The 10,265-nt window shown below is 42.8% G+C and overlaps 2 long non-coding RNA genes across 2 annotated transcripts in view; both read right to left on the bottom strand.

The window, feature by feature from the left end:
- Positions 1 to 1,292: 1,292 nt before the first annotated feature.
- On the bottom strand, positions 1,293 to 5,356 carry LOC121546820. Its single transcript, XR_005996422.2, has 3 exons — positions 5,234 to 5,356; positions 2,348 to 2,738; positions 1,293 to 1,376 (listed from the first exon to the last, which is right to left on the bottom strand). It is a non-coding gene; the product is annotated as an uncharacterized LOC121546820 (long non-coding RNA).
- Positions 5,357 to 5,375: 19 nt separating this feature from the next.
- The window catches only part of LOC121546819, a 12,864-nt gene continuing 7,974 nt past the window's right edge, over positions 5,376 to 10,265 (bottom strand). The window contains exons 2-3 of the long non-coding RNA XR_005996421.1: positions 6,900 to 7,321; positions 5,376 to 5,530 (exon numbers count right to left, since the gene is read on the bottom strand). This is a non-coding gene — a long non-coding RNA (uncharacterized LOC121546819). The remainder of the gene's footprint in view (positions 5,531 to 6,899; positions 7,322 to 10,265) is intronic.

The following is a 10,265-nucleotide window of genomic DNA, read 5'->3' as shown; positions in this document are numbered from 1 at the left end:
TATTTGATCAAAGTATGGACTATATTTGATCAAAGTATGGACTATATTTGAAGGAAAGTATGGACTATATTTGAAGGAAAGTATGGACTATATTTGAAGGAATGTATGGACTATATTTGAAGCAGTGTGGACTATATTTGAAGGGAAGTATGGACTATATTTGATCAAAGTATGGACTATATTTAGCTCACAAATGGAGGAGGCTCCGTCAGAGAATCTCTTTAGATAAGAACTGTTCTATGTATTTTCTAACACTTCTATATCTTTATATGTCATTAGATTTCTTCATCTGTCCATAAAGTTGAATTCTGTTTGCAGATTAAAGCCCCTGCCTATATGCCACTGACAGTCAAACTCGGGTAACTGTAGTGTAGTGATTGTGGCCCATACAATGTTTCTCTTGACTCAAGGTCAGCTTCAAGCCTGTCTAGGTCTGTGCCCAGATGGGACAGTTGTTTTCTAAATACAAATGCAGATCAAACTGGAAATGAGGAATGCTTAGACAAAGTAAAGGTATATACATATTTACTGATTTAAAAATATTTATTTTACAGTTTTATTTACAATAAGCCAGCGCAAGTGATTATTTTTTAGCTTTTTTTTTAGTAATAACTGGATTTCAAAATCCCAAATGATCATTCATTCTTAATTATACATCAACACATATCGGTACGTACGGTTTGTCTCAACTCGACACAAGATGGCGCTAGAGGATACAAACGGCATACCATGCACTCAAGTAGCCTAATCCACCCAACGTCACCATATCCCCAAAGCATCATCAGTCTACAATCAGACACCAAAGACTTAACCAGAGTCCAGTGGTAGTAATCAAACTGAAAACACATACTGCTCTTCTCTTCCTCCTGTCTCTCTCTCTCTGGGTGAGTGACAGCTGAGAGCCAGGGGTCAATGGTCCACTTGCTGATTCCAGGGGCCTGGGGTCGTAGTGCGAAGAGTTTCTGAGGCAGTATACTTGCTGATTGCTTCGTTTGTCTCCCTCACAACAACCAGCTAAGACACTGCCAGAGAAACACTCCCAGAGCAGGCCACATCCATCCAGACGCTCCTCTTCCTCCAGTGTCTTCATCTTCAGGCTCCTGGTATCCAACATATCTTTGGTGTCTCGCTGCCATGTTTCCCACATGGAGTCTAAATTAACACACACACACACACACGCAAACATATAGCAATTTCTTAACGCACAGTGGTCAATATATAATACCTTACAGTAGCTGCCTATGTTGGCATAGCGATGTGTGACCTCAGAGGAGTATCGGCTGTGTCCCCCCCCAGTTCAGTTCAATAGGTAGGCAAAGATTTTCGATTTCAGGGTAAATGGTGTTGTAGTCTTCCTGCTGCGAGGGTCTGTTGTTCTGAAAGAGACCAGGTGAACAAAGGTTAAATAATAGGTCCCCATCTTCCTTCTGATGACAATGAACTATGTCAAGAAGCTTTAATAGGCTAACCTTTTGCCTCTGCAACAGTTTCTGTCAGGCTATTTTTAATACATGAATTACCCTTTTTTTGTGAAGATGTTTTTCCTAGATTCAAAGTCAAGAATTGAATGTAACACTGATGCACAATGAAAACAAGGTTACGCAGAGACATGAGGCCAGATAGAATCTGATGCATTGGGTAAAACCTTTTTTTGATAGTGCTGGTATCCTGGCCACACGTAAAAGCATGAATGAATGAGCAACATGAACCACAGACACCCCCTCAGCTAAGAATAACCTTGAGATTACTCAAATTCTTACAACAAAAGATTTGTTAGAATCAGCTCTCATTTTTTTTGCATGTGTCTTCTGTGTGCATGTGTGTGTGTGTGTGTGTGTGTGTGTGTGTGTGTGTGTGTGTGTGTGTGTGTGTGTGTGTGTGTGTGTGTGTGTGTATGTGTGACGTCTATGTGTTTGTGCATCGTAAGTTTGTGTAAGCGAGCTAGAATGCGTACAGCATTTGTGCGTGTGTGTGTGTGTGTGTTGTGTGTGTGTGGGCTGGACCAGACCATCCTGTATTGCCACACAGAGAAAGACAAAGCCCGTAGTTCCATTTCATGCTATCAGTCTGCCTCCCTTACTGCAGAGTTATTTTGAGCAGGCAGGCAGAGAGCCCGTTTCATACAGTACACAACAAGGACAGGTTCTGCTGACAGGAGAGTAGGGGGTATGGGGAGCCTTCTACACTAGCCTGTGAGTGAGGGGGGGGAGTGGCAAAAGAAGAGAGACAGAGAGGACCGTAAGGGATGGGAGGGTATTGCATTAAGCAAGGAGCTCAACACTCCACTCAACAACAGTTAACAGCACACTGTGCTGGTTCTCTAACTAACAATACTAAATATATATACCGGATCGCTAAAAGGGGTGCTCCGTCCTCGGATCGCTGAAGGGGTGCTCCGTCCTGGAATCGCTGAAGGGGTGCTCTGTTCTCAGATCCCTGAAGGGGTGCTCCGTCCTCTGATTGCTGAAGGGGTGCTCCGTCCTTGGATCGCTGAAGGGTTGCTCAGTCCTTGGATCGCTGAAGGGGTGCTCTGTCCTCGGATCACTGAAGGGGTGCTCCGTCCTTGGATCGCTGAAGGGGTGCTCCGTCCTCTGATTGCTGAAGGGGTGCTCCGTCCTTGGATCGCTGAAGGGTTGCTCAGTCCTTGGATCGCTGAAGGGGTGCTCTGTCCTCGGATCACTGAAGGGGTGCTCCGCTCTTGGATTGCTGAAGGGGTGCTCCGTCCTTGGAATATTCAACTAAAATGCAGAATTGGCGGAACAATTAATATTAGTTCTAGCTGCCAAAAGCCTGCGTACTTGACAAGTCCTAAGATAAGGCACTGAAAAATAGAGGAAGAAATAGGAACATAATGACTATCACTAAATCATAGTTCAAATCCACTGCTATGTGACACAGAGTTCAACTATGTTGGCAACTGGGAGGGAGGAGTTGTTGTTAAGTTGTTGTTTACTTGTGTGTTTTTTAGCATATGTTAACCTCTTTAGGCAAAGGGATGCTGTCATTTTCCTTTATAGGAAGCTGGGAAAGACCTAATATAGTGACTGAGGAATAAAACAACGACAACAACAACAACCCTCATCTTTACTCCACAGTTGGCTGTGTGTTTATGTGTGAGTCAGGCGCTTGCTGCTGCGGCAACAGTAACCACATGACAACAGGAATTCCTTCCTGCTTTAGTCTTGATGTAATCCCCATACTAATACAGGATTGCAGAACAGAACACTGGTCGGGGAAACAACCACCTCCCAGCTGACTGGCTGGCTGAGACATGCAGTAACTTCCACACACCACAGGCCTCCGTCAGCCACATGGGTCTGACTCTCTCCTCAGACACTTCTCTGTGGAGAGATTCAGTTTATATAGATTTAGGTTAGGCTCAGATGAGGTTATATAGACTTAGGTTAGGCTCAGATGAGGTTATATAGACTTAGGTTAGGCTCAGATGAGGTTATATAGACAGGTTAGGCTCAGATGAGGTTAAATAGACTTAGGTTAGGCTCAGATGAGGTTATATAGACAGGTTAGGCTCAGATTATGTTAAATAGACAGGTTAGGTTTAGATTAGGTTATATAGACAGGTTAGGCTCAGATGAGGTTATATAGACAGGTTAGGCTCAGATGAGGTTAAATAGACAGGTTAGGCTTAGATGAGGTTAAATAGACTTAGGTTGTACAGTATGCAGTGTTGCCTCAGTAACAATCTACCTGCTTATTATTATTATTATATGATTATCTTATCTTTATATACTGTTATCTGTATAGGGTAGTTAAGACTGTTGTCTGTATAGGGTAGTTAAGACTGTTGTCTGTATAGGGTAGTTAAGACTGTTGTCTTATGGAAGGCAGGTAGCTAGTGGTTAAGAGCGTTGTGGAACGAAAGGTCGCTGGTTCTAATCGAGCGACTGGTGAAAATCTGTCGATGTGCCCTTGAGCAAGGCACTTAACCCTAATTGCTCCCGGGCGCAAGACGTGGTGTCGAAAGGCAGCCCCCCCGCACCTCTCTGATTCAGAGGGTTGGGTTAAAGAAGACACATTTAAGAGTTGTCAACTGACTAGATATCTCCCTTTCCCTTTCCCTTATCTGTAGAGGGTGTGATTGGGAGTCCCATAGGGCGGCGCACAATTGGCCCAGCGTCGTCCGGATTTGGCCGGTGTAGGCCGTCATTGTAAATAAGAATTTGTTCTTAACTGACTTGCCTAGTTAAATAAAGATAAAATAAAAAGAGCAGGTGTTCTTAATGTTTTATATACTCAGTGTATGTACAAAACATTAGGAATATATATAAATATTACAAGAGATTTTTTTTATTTAAAAAAAGTCATAATAATGTGGTAATCTAAAAAGTCTCTCTCTTTCTCTCTCTATTCAATTTCAATTTCAATTTAAGGGCTTTATTGGCATGGGAAACGTATGTTAACATTGCCAAAGCAAGTGAAGTAGATAGTAAACAAAAGTGAAATAAACAATAAATATTAACAGTAAACATTACTCTCTCTCTCTCTCTCTCCCGTCTCATTCCTCAGGCCTTATCAACAATGGCAGCTATATGAGGCCTATGTTCCACACAAACTAGACTACACACTGTCAGATCAGATGTTGTCTCTCCTGACTCAAGATGATCCTTTTAAACCATCTCTTCATCTTTAAAAATCTAGAAATGATAGAACTGGTGCATTTCTAGAAGGAAGTGTTAGGTTATATGAATGGACAGATCTGAGGACACATAATACTGTGTGAGGGAGGAACAGGTAGAGGAGGAGAAAATATCAGATCATTTTGTTCAAAAGGCCTCTAACGGCAGGGAAACGTGTTACTTGCTTACAGGGCTTACTGTCTGACCAAACTAAGAGTGCATTCTCTCCAATATCAGTTTTCAGCATTCTCTGTCCATCTGCCTCACCTTGTCCTGTGTTAATAATTCAACAGCTTCACCTCACAGACACACAGTTAGCAAACGGTACACTCCTAGTTACCAGGAAACAGAAAACAATGTTGCCTCAGTAACAATCTACCTGCTTGTATCGATTTAGTTTAGAGAAGTGTGGAGAAAATCCATGGATCCTGATACACATATCTGATCTGTCATTGGTTATTACAGGACTTCCTGTAGCTTCCATCTGTATATATGTGTGTGTGTGTTTTTCCTGCCCTACGTCTACACCAAATGACAGATCACTGTTCATTATATCAACACAAGCAACAAATAGAGTCATTTATAGTGTCTCTTACCCAGTGTCTGGTCCCACTTTGATAGGCGTCGTGGTTCCTCTGTGTCCAGCAGCGGAGGCTGGTGGGAGGAGCTATAGGAGGACGGGCTCATTGTAATGGCTGGAATGGAATAAATGAAACGGAGTCAAACGTGTGGTTTCCATATGTTTGATGTGTTTGACACCGTTCCATTAATTCCATTCCAGCCATTACAATGAGCCCATCCTCCTGGTGTCCAGGTAGTAGATCGGTAGTGGAGGATGTCTGCTGTCTCGGCTGCTGGAGGTTTCACTGTGAGGGGGAATCCCCAAGAGCTAGCTAAAGGAGCAGAGAAAAAAAGTACCTTTGATTCTTCAGAAAACATGACAATAGTGTGTGTGTCTATGTGTATGTGTCTCTCTCTCTCTGTGTGTGTGTCTCTGTGTGTGTCTCTGTGTGTGTGTCTGTGTGTCTCTCTCTCTGTGTGTGTGTGTGTGTGTGTGTCTCTGTGTGTGTGTGTCTCTGTGTGTGTGTGTGTGTGTGTGTGTCTTTGTGTGTGTCTGTGTGTGTGTGTGTGTCTCTGTGTGTGTGTGTGTGTGTCTCTGTGTGTGTGTGTCTCTGTGTGTGTGTCTGTGTGTGTGTGTGTCTGTCTGTGTGTCTGTCTGTGTGTGTGTGTGTGTCTGTGTGTGTGTGTCTCTCTGTGTGTGTGTGTGTGTGTGTCTCTGTGTGTGTGTGTGTGTGTCTGTCTCTGTGTGTGTGTGTGTGTGTCTGTCTCTGTGTGTGTGTGTGTCTGTGTGTGTGTGTGTGTGTGTGTCTGTCTCTGTGTGTGTGTGTGTGTCTGTCTCTGTGTGTGTGTCTCTGTGTGGGTGTGTGTGTGTGTGTTTAAGTTGAGTCATAGAGGGGAGTCCAGAGGGTGTGAGCGTGGTATTGGTAACTCACTGTATAGATGTGACGATACACTTATTTATGATAAAAATAACCTCTACTGAGATATGACATGGTCAAATTCTTTGAAGAAAATAATAGAAAGTACCTGCTATTACCACATCATTTTCCATGTAATACTATAGGTACATTCCAGTGGAACAGTAGACTACCATTAAATACTATAGCTACATGACAGTGGAACAGTAGACTACCATTAAATACTATAGCTACATGACAGTGGAACAGTAGACTACCATTAAATACTATAGCTACATGACAGTGGAACAGTAGACTACCATTAAATACTATAGCTACATGACAGTGGAACAGTAGACTACCATTAAATACTATAGCTACATGCCAGTGGAACAGTAGACTACCATTAAATACTATAGCTACATGACAGTGGAACAGTAGACTACCATTAAATACTATAGCTACATGACAGTGGAACAGTAGACTACCAAGGGGTCTGAATACTTTCCGAATGCATTGTATGGACATGACAGTGGAACAGTAGACTACCAAGGGGTCTGAATACTTTCCGAATGCATTGTATGGACATGACAGTGGAACAGTAGATAGTTACAGTAGAGGGACAGAAACGTGTAACAAACAAATCAAACTATAGTTGTACAAGAATGTTGCCATTCACCTCTTTTCAATTGTGTAGAAGTAGAAGCCTACCAGTTATTTGAGAGAGACAGTAGAGGGTACCCTACATTATGACTAGGCTAAAAGGAACCCATTCAGGAGAGTCACTATTAAACAACGGACATACCAGTAGAGCAGTGTTAGGACTGAGCCCGGAGTATAGACTGGGTCCAGCTGGAGATCCAGGGTCCTGTTCTGGTCCAGTGTTAGGACTGAGCCCGGAGTATAGACTGGGTACAGCTGAAGATCCAGGGTCCTGTTCTGGTCCAGTGTTAGGACTGAGCCCGGAGTATAGACTGGGTCCAGCTGAAGATCCCGGGTCCTGTTCTGGTCCTGTCTAGTGTGTCCAGTACGGTCAACAGCCAGTGTTGAGCCACCCTGCTGGTCTGGTTTCTCTCTCTGAGGGTCACTTCACACAGGTCATGGTGAAACTGTTGCCCACAGGGCTCAAGGCTCTCTCCTTCCTTATCCTGGTAAGCCGGTACAAGTCAAGGCATGTTCCAACACGCACAGCTCAGCTCCAGTCAAGGCAGTCCCATCTGAGTGAATCTACTCAAACAAGCCACAGAGGGGGGAGGAGGGGGAGGAGGGGGAGGAGGGGGGGGAGGAGGAGGGGGGAGGAGAGGGGAGGAGCAGAGAGGGTGAAAACTGGGGACTAAACATGACTCAGGATGCATGGGTATATTTAAGGCTGACATTATATAGTATGGTTATAAAACATTGTGCAGCATATCACAAATAAAGATATACACATAAAGTCACATAAAAAAATAAAAAAATAAACAGAAATTTAATGAAAGATCCTGAAATAACAACTCCGGAAGGAGCTTTTAGCTGACAAATATATTGACATATATATATATATATATATATATTGTGTCATAAAATGTATGATGTATCGTTAGATCATAAAGTTGATTTAGTATTTCCCCTTCAGATAGTTTTCACTTTCATTTCTCCTTGTCTCTTCTTTTTGCACCATCTAGTGGAATGGCTGCAGTGGAGGTCACTCACTGTGTAGGCTAGAACTACTGGACTTTCTGGAGCAAAACTGCAGATTCAGCTCTATCTTTTCCAGAAAACATGCACGGTAGGCTATCGTCAATGATCAGTAGCTACTGGAATTATAAATTGTTTGGCAAAATATGGAATAGTGGCAGAATCTATTTTGTGCAAACTGCATGGCTCTGGCAGCCTTCTCTAGGTCACTGCGTAGGATAGACCTACTCTCTGTAGCAAGTCTGCTGATTATGCCCTTCAACATCCACTGTAGGCTACTTACAATTACCAGCAGGCCTACATGAATTACCAATGGCAGCCATGCATATTCGTATGGTTAAAACATGAAATCATGGATGAAGATACTCAATTCACATCAAATATTTATGGATGAAGATACTCAATTCACATCAAATATTTATGGATGAAGATACTCAATTCACATCAAATATTTATGGATGAAGATACTCAATTCACATCAAATATTTATGGATGAAAATACTCAATTCACATCAAATATTTACGGATGAAGATACTCAATTCACATCAAATATTTATGGATGAATATACTCAATTCACATCAAATATTTATGATTTATCTTTTAGGAAAAAACATGTACTTAAAGCTCTGACGAAGGCCTTGAGGCCGATACGTGGACCTTATTAAAGAGCAGAGATACTAGAAAGAGCAGAGATACTAGAAAGAGCAGTGATACTATCAAGAGCAGTGATACTATCAAGAGCAGTGATACTATCAAGAGCAGTGATACTATCAAGAGCAGTGATACTATCAAGAGCAGTGATACTATCAAGAGCAGTGATACTATCAAGAGAGGTCCTGGGGGTTTCTTCTTTTTCTCATTATATTTCTATGGAAATGTATCAACAACTACCTCCAGAGGTAGATGCTGGCAATGGAAGGGTTACGAATATTAAACAGGATTACGAAGGTCATATAATATTTATCCTTTCCCATTCATCAAGAATGTTGCAGCTTTGCAAAAAGACACTCTGAGGTGCAATATGACGTCCTCAACCAGATGTTGAGGACCACCCAACATGATCTTTGACTCTCAAAAGGTATTACGTTACTTTTTGTGTAAATTTGTTCATTTCCAGATCACTGTAAAAAAAAACAAAAAAAAAACATTCCTACACAACTACAAAATAGCAGATAACAGCAGAATAATTTCACTTGACACAACATACAGTTGAAGTCGGAAGTTTACATACACTTAGGTTGTGTAAACTTCCGACTTCAACTGTACGTCTATCTGCGACTGAAATTAACCATGAAACTGGTTTGAAAAGTGCATGTGTGCTGGAATTAGATTTATTACATTAGATAACAACAATAAGCCATAGTCCTAAATAGAACCAGTTTTAAGTGGCTCAGCTGTAACATGGATACCTTGTCCACAGAGAGAGAGAGAGAGAGAGAGAGAGAGAGAGAGAGATGAAGAGAGAGAGAGAGATGAAGCGAGAGAGAGAGAGAGAGAGAGAGAAGGAGAGAGAGAGAGAGAGAGAAGGAGAGAGCGAGAGAGAGAGATGAGAGAGAGAGAGATGAGAGAGAGAGAGAGAGAGATGAGAGAGAGAGAGAGAGAGAGAGAGAGAGAGAGAGAGAGAGAGAGAGAGAGAGATGAAGAGAGATAGAGAGATGAGAGAGAGCGAGAGAGAGCGAGAGAGAGCGAGAGAGAGAGAGAGAGAGGAGAAGAGAGAGAGAGAGAGAGAGAGATGAGAGAGAGAGAGAGAGAGAGAGAGAGAGAGAGAGAGAGAGAGAGAGAGAGATAGAGAGAGAGAGAGGGGGAGAGAGAGAGAGAGAGAGAGAGAGAGAGAGAGAGAGAGAGAGAGAGAGAGAGAGAGAGAGAGAGCGAGAGAGAGCGAAAGAGAGAGAGAGAGAGAGAAAGAGAAGGAGAGGGGTTGAGTGTGTTCTGGGCTATTCAGTAAAGGACTGAGGTGACTTTGCTATTTTATTGATAAGGTCATCTCTCTCTCTCTCTCTCTCTCTCTCTCTCTCTCTCTGTGTGCGTGTCCCATCACCCCTCTGCAGTAGAGAGAGAGACAGAGAGAGAGAGAGAGACAGAGAGAGAGAGAGAGAGAGAGAGAGAGAGAGAGAGAGAGAGAGAGAGAGAGAGAGAGAGAGAGAGAGAGAGAGAGAGAGAGAGAGAGAGAGAGAGAGAGAGAGAGAGAGAGAGAGAGAGAGAGAGAGAGAGGGTGTATAGCTCCAGTACAGTATTGCTAGCTACTCTCTGACAGGACACACTGAAACATTACTGTAATGCAGCAGAGTTAGCAGCAGAGAGAGACCAGCTCAGCAAAACGGCTGCCCGCTATAGTAGAGTATAGTGCCGTTCTGCTGAGCTGGTCTCTAGATCTGCTGCAGTACAGAGAGAGATAGCGCTGCTACATCTACCCTACGGTACAGTACTGCTAGCTACTCTCTGACAGGACAGATTGAAGCCAAATGGTACCCTATTCCCTATGTGCCCTGGCT

This window comes from Coregonus clupeaformis, chromosome 30 (genome assembly GCF_020615455.1).
Source record: "Coregonus clupeaformis isolate EN_2021a chromosome 30, ASM2061545v1, whole genome shotgun sequence".
Taxonomy (NCBI): Eukaryota; Metazoa; Chordata; class Actinopteri; order Salmoniformes; family Salmonidae; genus Coregonus; species Coregonus clupeaformis.
This window is presented reverse-complemented; position numbering and strand designations above follow the sequence as displayed.